Source organism: Acanthopagrus latus, chromosome 14 (assembly GCF_904848185.1).
Source record: "Acanthopagrus latus isolate v.2019 chromosome 14, fAcaLat1.1, whole genome shotgun sequence".
In the NCBI taxonomy this organism is placed as follows: Eukaryota; Metazoa; Chordata; class Actinopteri; order Spariformes; family Sparidae; genus Acanthopagrus; species Acanthopagrus latus.
Window position 1 is genome coordinate 585,929 of NC_051052.1, and position 15,661 is coordinate 601,589.

At 42.1% G+C, this 15,661-nt stretch overlaps 1 protein-coding gene across 10 annotated transcripts in view; it reads right to left on the minus strand.

The window, feature by feature from the left end:
* plekha5 (pleckstrin homology domain containing, family A member 5) overlaps positions 1–15,661 on the minus strand; it is a 217,622-nt gene that overhangs the window by 85,458 nt on the left and 116,503 nt on the right. The window lies entirely within an intron of this gene.

A 15,661-nucleotide genomic window follows, 5' to 3' on the forward strand; every position in this document is an offset into this window, starting at 1 on the left:
AAGAGAGGAAGAAGACGGTGCCGTGTCCTCCCACGCAGAGGGAATTCAAGTTTTTCACATTCTCGGCAGAAATGGCGTTTGATGGAAAGTCACTGGTGCGCAAGTAAACAGAAATACAGATAAGCTGTCAGACATCATTTCATCAGTTATTGTTTCACTGTGATCACTAAAGTAACTGCTGAGATCTGGGAACACGGTGACATCACGACTATGAAACTCAGCGAGGCAGGAGACAAAATTTTATCTCTCACCTTTAGTCTACCATCATTTGTAGGGGTTTATTTACAACCTGTCTGACTGTTCTTCCAAGTGATATCACCTTAACCATGGAAATTAACTTGAGCACAATCATATTGTTACTGGTAGAAATGAAGGCCAAAGTGCAAGAAATGGCACCCAGAATGCAGCCTGCCAAACTGCAAGGGTTTGTATAGACAACAAAGAGAGATCGGCAGTGTTACAGTCTGCTCACATACAGCCAATGAAAGAGTGATTAATGCATGCAAATTGGGTCCCTTTTATATCCTCATGATAAAGGATGGATCTGGTTGCTTCAAAAAGCCATTAACTGCTTATAAATTAATAATAAAGAATGCATTAACCTTAATTTTGAAGTGCTTATAAATGTCTCATAATATAAAAATAAACACATTTTTGGTGCCATTATAAGACTTGTATAGTCTTATTAACATATAATAATGTTAACAGGAATCTTATAAGGACATGTAAGGGCCTTCTCACTTATTAACTCATGCCTACCAGCAGTAGGAGAGGAAACAGCACATGAGCCCAAGAGGCACTCACAGGATCTGGAAGTCTATACATTATGCATACATGCTTTCACTTGCACATATAGTAGGCTACTGCTGTGTGGACACAAACAAGCAGTGACACAAACAGGTCATAAAAGCAGGCAGGATGCTAAATTTAGCCACAGTGAAAGATTGAGGTTTCCAGTCAATTTGCACTGAAATCCAAAATAACTAGTTTACTGATTGTCGCGCTCCATTCATAATTTCCTGTTCATGTCAACAGTTGCTCCGCGGTCACTTCCTGTCACCTTGTTTACCCAAAACTACAACTCTCCTCAGGGTTTGCTTGGTAGAAACCGGCAGGCACAGAACATTATCCTGTCGCAGTGATGGAGATGCTAGTTACACTTCCTGTGCTTTCTCTGGCTGTGTGTAATTGGTAAAGCTTTGTCCGACTTCCACAGTATCCATCAGCCCAAAACCACCCCAGTCTTCAGTCCCCCTCCTACAGCCATTGCAACTATGATGAAGCCGTCCACATGGCTGATCCATCAGCCCAGCGGTGGCTATCTGATGTGACTGTCAAAATCATGCTGCTGCAGCGCTTCAACTGCCAGCTGGAGGCAGCAGCAAAGTCCTGGTCTGAGCAGGTAACCAGACAGATAGTATTCATACTGTATGTCTGTAGGTAGGTGGATAGAGATAGATTGTATTTGTGATTAGCTAGCTTTAATGATACATTTTGTCATTTGACAACAAATAGTAGATAGAAAATACATATATAATATCATTTTCTAATGTTTGGAGACAGACAACAGATTTCGCGATTTTCTAAAATGAACAAAAAGAAAACTGAAAATTAATTTCATGATTTTTATGGCTAACAAAATACCATTTGAGAATTTGTAGATCCAATAGATAGAAGACAACGAATATGATGTTGTATGTTTCATATGCATTTTGGGAAAATCAAATCTAAAATCAGTCACTGACTGACCAACTGATGTGCAAAATATGGCTCCGTGACAAACAAATATCTTGATCTGATTTACTTCCACGGTGATGAATATTCTGTATATGCACAAGCAGCCAGTGACAGTTTGTCCAGCAGCTGTAATGACATTAGCTGCTGTTAGGAAATTGCACCTCTGACTCACTCAGCTGAAACAGCACACAAACAGCTCAGAGCCATGGTGGAGCGGCTCATATTTTGAAAGAAAGCCTTGGCAACAGCATGTGTGAATCTTGCATCGCAATCTACACTGCCAATAAATAACCTCTCAGCATATGCCACACTGTACGGCATATTTCATAGTGTCTGCAAACCATGAAAATATGCACACTCCACGCATCGTTAAAAAAAAAAACAAAAAAAAACAAAACACAACAGCCATAAAGTCCACAGCTTGTTGACTCACCAGGAGGAACTGCAGCAGTAGTTACGGAGGCAGGCGGAGCAGGAGGAGGACGGCTGCCTCTTCCATCGGCTGTGCTCCGGGTGAAGGCACAGCTCTGCTTGTGCGAGCGCTGCTAAACAGCCCTCCCTCCCTGCCTCTCTCTCTCCTGCTCTGCCTGCACCACCACTGTGCCAGCCTTATCAGACACATGTGTCAACGTGGAGTGGTATCCTGCAAGAGAACCCCACGACGCTGCCCTGCCAAGGCAGCACAGCTAAGCAGCATGTCTGTTCAGATGTTAGAGGGAGGGAGAATATGGATTCTGTACAGTGCTGCACTGCCTCCATGGGCACGACACAGGGTTCGTCACTTATTTAATTTCATTTCGCTGCATCACTGATTCATCAGCTGTTTCATCAATTTATCACAAAACCTGGCAGGAACTGAGCCATTGTACAACAAAGGGCATTTCTCAGGCTTTCATTCATGCTCTGTCTACATATGTCAGTACTGTCTCTTAACCCTTTAAACCCCAAGCCAATTTTCTAGGGTCAGGGTTAGGGTTAGGGTTCCCGAAGTTTGATGTTTAGTTGTTTATTTGAGTAGTGTTTGAGCTGTGTTTGGGTCATATAACATGTTATTACACATTGTAGCCCAGCTTCTGCTGTTTAATTTGACATAAAATATGACTATATTCTTTCATAATTAGTGCAGTAGTGGCTCTGTGGTTGTTCTGCATGTCTTAATGGTTAGGGTTAAAAAACCCAAGGCCCCCCAACTGTGGGTTCAAAAGTGTTGTTGTGAAGGACTACTGCATCAAAGGTCCCAAACATCACCAAGAATCAGTTCTTGGAGCAAATTTCATGGCATCTTGAGCCACGTGTTGGACAGACAAACAGAGCAAAGACCTGGATTCACCACAGGGCTGATCAAAACATCCAGAGACAAATTTGCTGTTTAAATGCAAGAGCATGTAGCACTTCAAAGACAACAATAGGATTTGTTGGCAAATACATCACCAAAAGTCAACTCAAACTAATTACGAGCAGCCTGGAGCAGGAGTGAAGTTCTCCTGTCCTCTATGTAACATCATCACTCAACTCATTTACATACACAGAGGACTGAGAGATTCAAATTGCAGCTCAGGTGTGAAGATTTCAGGATTTTGTGATGTTGGCTGTGCTGTAAAGCCTGATACTCATGTTTGAAGTGGGAAACCAGCTGTGAAGCTCAGTGTGCACTCTTCTTCTCTCAGATATCTTCTCCTTTTCCAGCGGGAGACACTTTTCTGGGCCATGAATACATTTGATACATTTCCTCTCGATGTGTGTCCTGCGTAAGTGCCTTCCTTTGTTCCTACAGCTGAAAATCCTTTTCAGCTGTAGAAACAACTGAAGGCATGAATGTCTACTTCTTAAAGCTGTGTGATTCTTCCAACTATAGCAGGCTGCTACTTTATGCAGCACCACTTTCCTGTCACTTAGCTATTTCCAGAACAGATGTTGTAGGTGCGAGGCTTTTAAAATTCAAAGAATGAATCACTCATTAAACATGTATGCTGTGTGCTCTGAGCTGAAACCTTACAAACACGTAAAAGGAGGTAAGCCACCGCCTCTCCCACAAATTGTTAGATCATAGAGTCTGCCACTGAAATGAAAGCTCAACATTAATATTCTTTTAAGTCAGATTTGTTGGAATGTTGTACTGTCTGATACAGCTTCAAAGGCTTGTGCAGTCAGCTCTGTGTAACACTCACCACAATCAAAGCAGTCTCATCTGAGAATGGTTATATCATCTCATCCTGCAAACTTTTTGGATACCTGCATATATATATATATATATATATATATATATATATATATATACACATACATATATATATATATACACATACATATATATACACATACATATATATACACATACATATATATACACACACACACACAAGTTTATCCACGGTAACAGTGCATTTCACTTGGTTGCCTGTCACTACAATTTCCAGGAAATTGTGACAAAGGAAGTTGCCAAACAAGACTAAAAGTAACGTGAATACAACTTTGAAACATTTGGGCCAGAGTCACATCGGATTGATTTTCATCAGCGTTGGTAGTTATTTGACTTTGTGTTCACGACCAGCGAGGCCTTACATGTCAGTTTGACTGTGGGATCATTTGTGTTTATCACGTAACGTGCAGGAGTGTTTACCTGCCCCAAACAGCCAGATTACTTGACTGTACATTAGCCATAAACTGACGAGCAACATACACTCACCAAGGGTGTGTGTGTGTATCTGTATGTTTGAAATCAGGTCAAACACTGTGAAGTACATTTCCCCTCCAGCTCCCGTCAGCAGTCAACATTACACAACAGAAACACCTGACAATGGAGGTCACTTCCGGATCACTGCTGCAATCAGGCTGATACACAGGAGAGAAGACAAATCCACTTTTTAATCAGAAGAGTTCAAAAGTAATCTCTGAGCTCTCTAACCACCAGTAAACTGCTCTGATCCAGAGCAGTTTACTGGTGGTTAGAGAGCTCAGACTCTGGGTATTTATTCCTCCAAAAAGTCTAGCTCTGCACCCAACTCGCACTGCCAGCACACACTTACTGAGTGTTCAAAGACACCAAAAGAATAGACAATGATACAACATTTGATACAAAGCGAAAATTGTCATCAAAGCATCCAAAAAGGAGTGAAAACATTCTCCTTGGGATGCAGTGGTCCATAGATGTAAGGATGTTCTGGGTTGTGAAAACACTCAAAAAAGAAGAAGCAGAAGAGTGATGCAAGACCCCGTCTCCTGTGGTGTTATTTATTCCAGGGTCACACTGTGATTACGAAAAGCAAAGCGAAGCAAAATAATTCATTTTCCAGTGCCTTCAAAATGTTAAATAACTTCAAGGGCACGTCTTGAAATGTTAAGGTACTTTATCAACAACAAGTGAGGTTTTAAGTGTTACTGGGCAAACAGAGAGATGTTTGAGAAGTCTACTTCTCTGATATGCCAACAGAAGATTGTAAGGAGAATATTTTGGGGTGGCTGCCATCTCTTCCTGTTAATCAAAGAGCTAAATTAGGCAGATATCTGAATGAACACAAAGGGAATGAGATGAAATGAAAAAAGGGATGGTTTACTGATGGATGGTTCAGGACAGATCAGTGTGTTATCTTAAGTGAAGAAGGTCATATTTAAAGTTTTTGCAAATCACCAATCCACAGAAGAAAATGCAAGAAGGTAATCACAAAGAGGTTTACACTGCACTGTTCAGAGACCAAAATAGTTTGATATGTGGGACAAGTCGTGTTTTTCTGCTTCCATTTCTTCAAGATGGCAGTAAAAGGCAAGATCTCGTGAAGCTGCCCCATCGTTGCAAGCTGCACTTGAGGCTCAGAGGTTGGTCTAATGTAATGAGTTTGGACCCCTGAAAAAGCACTGTGCACTTAGACTACAGTGCCACAGTGGATGGAGCACATGTGGTGCATTAAGCAAAAGGGCCAGAGCCACTGTTGAGCAGTGGGAGAAAATGGCAGGTAGAAGGGACACATGGAGAGTGAAAACACATTAGCTGATATATTGGTGTTTGAATGTCCATGGTGGCGTGTGTTTGTGTGTGACAGATGAGGCACAGAAAGATTCTGCTATATGTGCAGACTGCTAGCAGGGCTTTTATTTTTATGCGCCTTATTTTTCAGCCAAGAGCTCGTCTTGCAAAGCCAGCTAATGGAAAGACTGAATGGGGTCGAGGAAATGCTGACCGGAACTGCCACCTCTTGGATTCTCCAAGCTTTGTGGACAGCTAAGATACTGAGTGTTACAGAGAAGAGAAAAACAAAGAAAAGCAGAATGAGCTAATGTTGCAGAAGCTACAACCAGAGACCGTGTGACATTTTTTGCTTTAACTGACCGAATCAATTCTCAACTAAGTTCAACACATTTTTCAGTAAAGTATCAAATCAACTGCAGTATCAGTATAGCTGGATACTTAACTGGATACATAATACTCTCACTAGTCCTACTGTACATGCACTGTATGTTGACATGGCCCTGCAGTCCTGAGGTACTGCTCTCTGAAGTCCAAAGACCTTAACTTCCACAATGAAATGGAATGTCATCATTTTTGGGATTCTTTGGATGTATATTCACTAACCGCTTATTTTCACTGGGTCGGGTTGAAATTAGTGCTGAACATCCAAAAGAGCCTACAGATGATTTGTTTATTTAAATGGTTGTCACAGAATGTAATAACGATAAATCCTTCTTCACAAATATTATCATTTTTGAAATGTTTATCTTCATTAGTTTGCAACTGAATGCTGATTCTATGTAGTATTAATATAGTTCTATCATATCTAGAAGTTATTTGGTCTTCCTAAAAACTTCGGTGCAAAAATCAAATCTGTGTGAGTTGACATGGAATGACTTGAACTGCACCACAGAAGATGACTTGTCTGGTTCTGCTGCATTGATTTTGATTTTTTATCAGGCCCGTCTATCCTGATTCAAACACTGTCACAGGACCGCAGTGCAAAATCAGTCAGGAACTCTTAAGCAGTCCTCAGACTTGAAGAAATGAAGGCAGGCTTTAGAGGCAGAATGTGTATGAAGTGAGGTTGTGAACAGACCAGTCCATGTGACTACAATCAATGTACTATTACAAAAAAGAGTCTAGAGGATCCACACTGCACACATCATTAGCAACAACTAATGTTCATACAGTCACTACAATATGGCAAATAAACACACTAAATTTGTAGAAATAATACAAGGCAAACACGGCTCCACGTGATTGCACTGACTGTTACATACACTGACTAGCAGCCGAGTCCATCTGCAGCTTCATGCTGCTGCCATCCTCTGAGGCCTCCCTGACACCCTGAGGAAGAATGCATTCACTCGCCCTGCTTGTGTTTGCCATGCTCTTCATACACATGGAGTGTTCACAACAGGTGAAATGTCCTCTATGCCTAACAATATGCAAGAGAGAAAGAATATATTCTCAGGATTCTACATTTTTTGGGGGTTACTCGCGTCACCCAGCTTGGGGAATTTCACCGTCTGAAGCTGTGTCCAGATGACTCCAGCTTCCACACTGCCTGAGGTTGACCGGTGCCAAGTACTCAGCTGCAGCACTGCTGAGTGGCAGTTCAAGAAATAAAAAAAAAATAAAAAAATTAAGATCAATAAATAGTAACTTTGACCAGCAAGTAGACAGACAATGAATTAATCTGTTTTACAACATCAGTAAGAAATGAAAACAAAGATTTCTCTGTGATCTGACTGCAGCAAATGGAACAGAAGGACGCTGAAATAACAATATGAAAATGGCAAATTGTAAAAACACTGAATTCATGCTGCGTCAGGCCTGTCAGCCAGACAACATTCAAACAACTTTTAAAATGCTTATTCCCTGAATGGGGTTTGGAGCGATTAAAGCTATGCTGTGCTGAGACATATTTCTATGACTTACCAGGTAGTCTGACTTCCTTGCTCACTCTCCTCCTCATCAGCTCCTTTTTAGTCTTGTCTTGGAGCAAGTAGATGTGTTATTGTGCATCTCTGGCCACAATTAGCGATTATTACCCTCTCCTCCATTGCTGTTGAACGTATGGACATTAGCAACGCTGATGTCAATGTAAATGTCAATGCCACAAAGGCTTTCATGGCACAGCTTGACAACAAATCCTTACTTGAGTTCAATATTTTCACCTCATGTAAATTTTGCATGTTCGCATCATTCATGATTGGTATATGACCATATGACCATGAACATTATCATGGACGATGACATCAGGAAGGGGGGGCTTGTTACTATATGTTTATGAATTCAAGGTAGTTTTCAAGGTAGTGTCTATAAGGCCAGAGCTTTCGTGTTCGGTCTTTAGTGTAGCACACCACTGTAGTCACCACTGTTCCCTAATGTCCTATTGTCTCACCCCACTAGAATAAGTGCGAATGGGAGTCAGATCAGCTCTCACATGCCTGGCAAGCATCCAACATACATCCCCCATGCCAGGTTCAACACATTTGCAACACATCTCTGTGATTTGGCCATGTTGGGCCTCAGAAACTTGCAACAAATTTAGCCAGCTAGCTATACTGATGAAGCTAAACTAAGAAAATGTGAATAACAACAGCACGAATGAGAGGAAAAAAGTAAGTTTGCAGAAAAACAACACCGCTGCAACCAGTGTAATGCCAACAACTTCTGCCCTATGGAAACTCTGACGGGAAACAGTAATGTTTTGTGTTCTCTGGTGGGCTGCCATTTAAATCACAATGCTACAACAGTACAGGGCCCAACAGTTGATGACTGTCAGCCATCAGTTGCCCAACCCTTGTGGTGGGGTGGGTCAAACACATGAATTCCACCCAGGATACCAGGATGACCCCAGGAGTATGAGTCTCATATGTAACCATTTATCAAAGTTGATTTTGTGCAAATGTGTGGCAGTTCTTATGTACTAATTCTAACCCAAACCATGATCACTAAAACCAACCAAACTGTGACTGTTTCACAACATAAATGGTCCAAAACTCATAATATGTCAAGTGACTGTCAGAAAGCTTTATTTTGGATGTCTAACTGGATGTTGCTCTTGTATTATTGCTAACCCAACAATAGAGCCCTGCCCATGTAAAACAGATGCTAGAGGGGGACCTACAGCATCATAGTTGGAAGCTTGAGGCCACAAACCAAAGCTGCAGTAATTGACAAGTTGGTAGTGAGAGCATGTTGCCATTTCCTCACAAGCACCCCTCAGTAGTTGACTACCATAGACAAATGAACAGATCCTGGCTTGCACTTTTCAAATTTACTTTGAATGGTAACAAATATCTGAACAATTTCTAGGCAGACCAGTGCCTACAAGGACATTTAAACTGCTCAACTGAAGTTAGCATATGATTTCCTGAAATGTGGACTTTCAGTGCTGATTAGCTGCTGCTTAAATGAATGGCTGCAGCAAATGAGAGCAAAGCATATTCAAAAGAATTAATTTGCCAGTCGGGGAAGAAGAGAATATTAAAATTGGTTTTGCGCCTAGGAGAGAAGAAAGCAGGGAGCTGTTTTGTGAAGTGAAATTAGAGTTCTGCACTAATGTGTGGAAGGCAGCTGTTCATGGTCCAGCTTTGCGAGTGTACACACACTGGATAATGAAATGCATCATCTTCCATATCCAGCATGAGCAGATGTGAGGAGCCAATAACCATTTATAATGAAGGTACTCCGATGATAACACCACATCTTAGACAATCGAAACAGGATACAGAGGTTTTTTCAGTCAAAAACTGATCTTATTTGCAAAGTTCTCAACAAGCCACTTATCTGAGAGTGTAACTGATGTCTCTTTAGCAGGGCACATAGATGTCTGTTGAAAATTCAACAGTTCAAGTCGAGAAGTAAGTTTGTATCCTACAGTACACGCTCATTTGGACTCAGAAACACACTTGCTACCCCTCATTCACCCCTCATACAGTAGTCTGTGAGAGTAAAAAACATACTCCTTTTCAACTTCACAGGTGCTGGTTTGAAGCCAATACGTAATCTGGAACCATTTCTTGAGAACTGGCTCTTGGCCACGATAAGTATCTCCAGAATGGCACCAACTTTGCTGGTCTAGAACAAAGGACTGCTTACCTCATGCAGGCTGGGGGCGGAGTCATAATGACCAAGGACCACCATGCAGATGGTGCCTCATTCATTCCTATGATAGCTGCGCAGTGGCTCACTACGCCAAAATAGCTTGATAAACATACCCAGATCTTCTGTGTTGTGTGGCTAAGCGAGCTAACTACTGGTTTATTGCCCGGCTAACTTGAATGGAGATCAAATGATTTCATCTTGGGGCTCTTCTAGACATCCCAAATTTTATTGGACCTAATGGCTCAAATTCTGACAATGAAACCACCGATATTGTTGAGACCCACTGATGAAGTCGTTCATTATGGATCTCAAAACGGACGCTGAACTGAACTCAGTTTCCCAGAATTCCCAGGCCCCCGCTGGCCTTTTTGCACTCCAGACAATGTCTGGGCATGCTCCTGATGAGTTGGTGGGTGGTGTCCTGGGGGATCTCCTCCCAGACCTGGATCACATGCAAACCATTTCCCTCTATATGGTTGTCTTGCTTTTGCCTCTCCATTGCACCTGCTGCAACTTTGATTTGCAGCAAAGAAGGTGACACTGATTCACAGTCACTAGTGCTTCTGAAATGGACACATTGATATCCCTGAAGTTCAACTGACTTTGAATCAAAGAAAGCATGCTGCTCAGGTACTGACATTTGGCACCGATTGATTTAATGTGCCATTAACAGTACTGAATGCAGTTCCCAACTCAAAGTATTAGTATTGCACATACACAGTTGTTCATTCCATTCCATCTTCCATTAGCCCCTACCTGCCCCAAGATACTGCCTCAGTTTTTCTGTTACACATTTCTCTCAAAGCCAAAGCCAAGGTAACTCTGAATGACGTCACTGTGACATCATCAGTCAGAAAAAAAAATCCCACAACTGTTTCCACAGACTGAGAAGAACTCCCCTTGATGAGTAAGAATTTGCAGAGCACAGACACACAAACGGACAGACAGACAGACAGACTGAGACCCAGCTGCTCATCTTTGCCCCAGGTCCACAGAAGAGCTCAATCCAACCCTGTCACAGAACTGTTGCATCACAGCCTGCAGTGTGTGTCCACAGCTGATGATGGCTAATTGGCAGCCAATAAGTTCACTGCAGCTACATACATCTTCACAGCTGTGTGGAAAAACCAACCAAACCTCTGACACATCCTTTGTGTTGCTTGGCAACAAAGGTTTGTGTGTACAAAATGATTCATGACTGCATTTTGATGCTTTCCTGAGCATGATGGGAGCTGCTCTGAAGAGGAGGTAAAGGAAGAACAGAAAATGAGGTTATCATTCCTGCAAAGTCAGTCTGATAGTGAATCTGCTCATCAGTCTGTGTGATGCTCATAATGAGCCTGCAAGTAAACACATTCGATTCATTCATGTGTGCGTGTGAATGGAGTTTGTATTTTCATGAGATCAATCCTGGTGAAAATGTCATGTATTATGTGTCATAAACTAGCTATGCTGCTATGAAATGCATCTGGAGCCCCAGAAGTACCTTGAGGCATGAGGAGTCACTTTCCGTGCTATGAAATACTGCTCCTGCCATGGAAGGAAGAGAGTGAATTCGAGTAAACGAAATATGCTGGGAGTTAAAGCAACATTATGTAGAAAATGTCATTTTGTGTGATTTGGCGGCCCCCTCAGTTTCGGAGTGCAACACTACTGTGTACTGTGCACCACCATGTCTACTTTGGTTTTTGTTCAACCAGTTATGTTAGGGTACATTCAGACCAATAGAGGCGGGGCAGTGAAACGCTGCAGGTTTGTGCGATGGTGAGGTAGTCTCCCTCCACCGTGTGACATGCAGGGAACCCCCACTGATCAGTTTGCTGAAAGGAGAAGCTGCTATGTTGTTGATGCTGCTGGCATGCTAGTCCTGTTAGTGATCACTTGTCCTCATCAACAGATTCAAAATAACAGCCAAACAACCAGGATGAGTCAGATCACTACAGCATGTTGTTAACTGGGATCAAGATCAAACTGAGTGATAACAAGTGAAACATCACGCTACACAGAGAAGTGTCTGTTTGTTCCTCTGCAGCACTGAGCCATGCTGAAGAACAAGCCCAGCTACTGACCTGTTCTGTTGGTCCTACAGTGATCATCAGCATCCACTGATGTGTTTTAACTGGTGTATAAATTCGAACTGAGTGATTACACATGACCCATGATATTACACTCCACTGTGGTTTCACTCATTCACGCTGCCAGTCAGACTGGCAGCTAATGTGATTGGCCACAGAACGTGACGTCGGGCTGAATCTCTCCCAAACTTTTTCACTGCTGTTTTTCATTGCAGTCCCCTGTGGCCAGCATTGCCACAGCCAAAATTAAATACCCTCAGTAAAATAAATGGCAAGACGTGTGTTTTCGCGGCACAGCTGGATCTGTCTAAAACCAGAAGCGTGAAGATGTCTACCATCTTCTCTCTTTCCTCTCTCTCTCTACAGAACACAGAGCCCCAGTTGTTATAATTCATCAGCCTGGCCTGGTAGTTTTCCCAATTGCCCTAAAAAAACACCTCTCATTTTGCTCTGTTTATACAATTAAAATGAGCTTGTCCTCATCTCCTCCCTCCTCTCTTGTCCTGCTGTCTTCTCGTCCTCTCCTCCTCTCCACAATGTGTTTATATGTGAGTGTGCGCTCGTGTTTGTGCATATTTCCCAGCATGCCTCACACTTCCAGCCTCTGCTCTCCAGTGGCATCCTGGGAGGTTTGCGTTGGAGCCGAGGCAGCAGTATTTTTAAACCTGCCTGCTTACCCAAAGAGGGAGGATCTGAGGCACAAGCTCATCTGCACATGACACGTCTGAGTCCACTGAGGACCTCCCAACACCTCCCACCTCAACAAGCTGCAAATTGAGACATTAATATAATGCTAATTTTTTAAAATGTTTAAAACGGCTTCCATCAGTCAGAGGAGTCTTTAGTCTCTCATGCCGGTTTAAAGCAGAGTGGTGCTGGCTAGTCTCAGCAATTTTGAACAGTTTACCTCATTACACATTCTGTGAATTGTGGTTTTTGCTGCACACATTTGCTTCAGAGCCAAATATTCCGTGAATGCCTCTGGGCTTTACATCACCATGCCACCCTGCTGCCCCACTTTTGAGGAGGAAACTGGTAAAAAAACGTTAAAACCACTGTTAGGTTGCTAGAAATGATGTCACTCGTTTGCAATGCACTTGCATTTTACAAGCACAGTTTCATCTGATTTGTTTTTTTGTTTTTTTTTTATCTGAATGCTGCTTTGACCATTTTCCCCAAGTCCATTTTGCATTTCAGCATTACTGATGATATTTGAGTTTCTTAACCCACATCAGAACATTTTAAAATGGTCATGATATAGGGTGGTCCCTATATAATAATGATGATGATAATGACCTATGATGTGTCTGCACAAAAATCGTTTGTAAGTCACTTCCTACATTTACCATAAAATGGTATTTATGAATAATAAAGGACTGTGCTAACCTCACACAACCAGCCCATACATGATAGCACTAATGAGACAAATAGATATTAGTAATAATCTGTTCCTCATTAGACAGTAAACAAATCCAGTTAAAACCTAAATAAACCAAAAACGTCCAGTACCTTCTATAGTCTGCTGTCAAGGAGTGATGTGACATTAAATGGTCTGATGATCTGATGTCTCGTGAAACTGATACGGGAGCAGAGTATCAAGGAAGCATGTGGCTATGAAGTAACTATAACATCCAGACCAAGAGGGACCACAATGTTGTTTGACTTTATTTTACAGTATAGTTTTACTATACTGTATTAAATATTTATTAAATATGCTCCATATTTTGTCCGAACATTTTCATTATGGCATTACAACTTACTAATTACAGAATGCGTTGTCTAATGAAGCCATCAGGTCCATGTTGGTAACATTAAATGTGGTGTCTAACTACAGCACTATTTGATCAAACTTATTTCTAATTACATGATCTTGTGGAATAGTGTGTAACAGTGTATTAAGGTCCTTTAGGAAGAGTACATTTCAGTATGTTATATTCTAGATCTAATACAGCATTCAATCCCTTATTACAGCTTGATTTAGGTGCATGGTTCATCACCAGGGTTAAAACTGTGTTTGTTTACCGTCTAATATATTATTTCTAGTTTTATCTAATTACATACAAATGTCCTGTGCCTCACACTTACGTTGGTTGGCATAGTCTTCACTGTGTTGGCACTCCCTGTGGTGCTGCACTACAATGCCAATGTTGCTAGCAGTAGAATGCTACATCTCAGAGATACAAACCTGGTAACTAAATGAGCATTGTCTCCGTCTGGCTTTGACACAAGGTTAGTTTATAATTAAATCATTACGCAAGTCATTCACTTTTCTCCAGTCATGCAGTTGTCAACAACAGTTGGCTGCACCCACTAAGGTCAGCACTGCTCAGGTCAAAGCTCAACAAATATGAACATGATACTTACAGGCTCAAGGTAACACTGTAGAGACTGCATTGGTCAGGTTACCAAGGATGGAAAGCAAATGCTTCCAATTTAACTTGCTGCCACAAATAGGCAATGTTTTCCTCTCTCCCGTACTTTCTGAGTATATTCCATGAACAGTAATTCTCATCAACTCTCTTGTACAGTACCCCAGTGCAGCTGTGCTGCTTTAGCCCATCAGAAGGATCCCGTCTCAGTTTCTTTGAGACTGTACTCAGACTCATACTTAAAATAACAAGCTTTTCAAAGAAAACGATCCTTAGGCTTGCAATTTTTTTTAAAGCCAAAGCAGTCTCTTTTACATTTTGATGATGATTTAATTGCAAACAGAGAATTGCATGGAGCATCCTGGCACATCTGAATGCTGTTGTGTACTATATCCTTAATGTGGCATGTGCACTGATGACATGGCTAATAAGCACGTGTGTGCTGTGGCTTGAATAAAGAGTAGAGCACTCTAACTGGTATTTGTGAGGCATTTCTACGTGCCTCCCGGGGGGACTGGGAGACATTTCTACATGAGTGAAGAGCTCAGCGGTGATGTGCTGTTTTTCACCACAGCTTTTCACCATCAGTCTGTGAGGCCGGCCTCCATCCACGTCACATGACGCAGGCAGTCACAAGTGGGCACTAAGCTAACTGCCCCTCGAATGTGAGCACAAACACACAAACACACAAGGACAGACAGGGACGTGGCTGGCATGCTGTGGCACTGTAATGTAAAATGACACATGGTTAGATATGGCAGAGTGGAGGGGCAGCCTGTGTCCTCTAGCCTGACATATCATCTCAGAACTTCACCTTCCTCTAAGCCAAGCGCACACACACACACGTGTGCACACACACATGCACCCACACATGGCACAAATCACCCTTACATAAGGTCACAAACTCTGAGAAGCACGTGCACCCACAGACACACACACACACACACACACACACACACACGTCGGGCCAAATGATAAAGCCCATCCATCATCCTGCTGCCTTTTACAGCTGCTCTTTTGCATCTTACAGGGAGACACATGGCACTGTATATGGGGTTAAATGCTGAGCTCCATTAGATACAAATGTGTGGCACATGGTCTTTGTAAAGACATTGCAAAATTAGCCCCACCCCCCCCACCCAATGTTTCAGTTCAGTGAAAGCTACGGTCTCAATACACAAGGTAATTGATTTGTCAGGTATCTGTATTATTCTGATATTAGGTCTTGTTAAAGGGATAGTTTGTGTTTTTTGAAGTGGGGTCATATTAAGTACATATCTATAGTCGATCTGTTTCCTACCGTAATCACTGAACAGCGCAGTCTCAGTTTGGAGAAGCAGAGAGCCGCTCCAGCCCAGACACTCAGCTTTGTACTGCAGTGAACGGGGTCCAGAGAAAAAGAGAAATAAACCACCTAA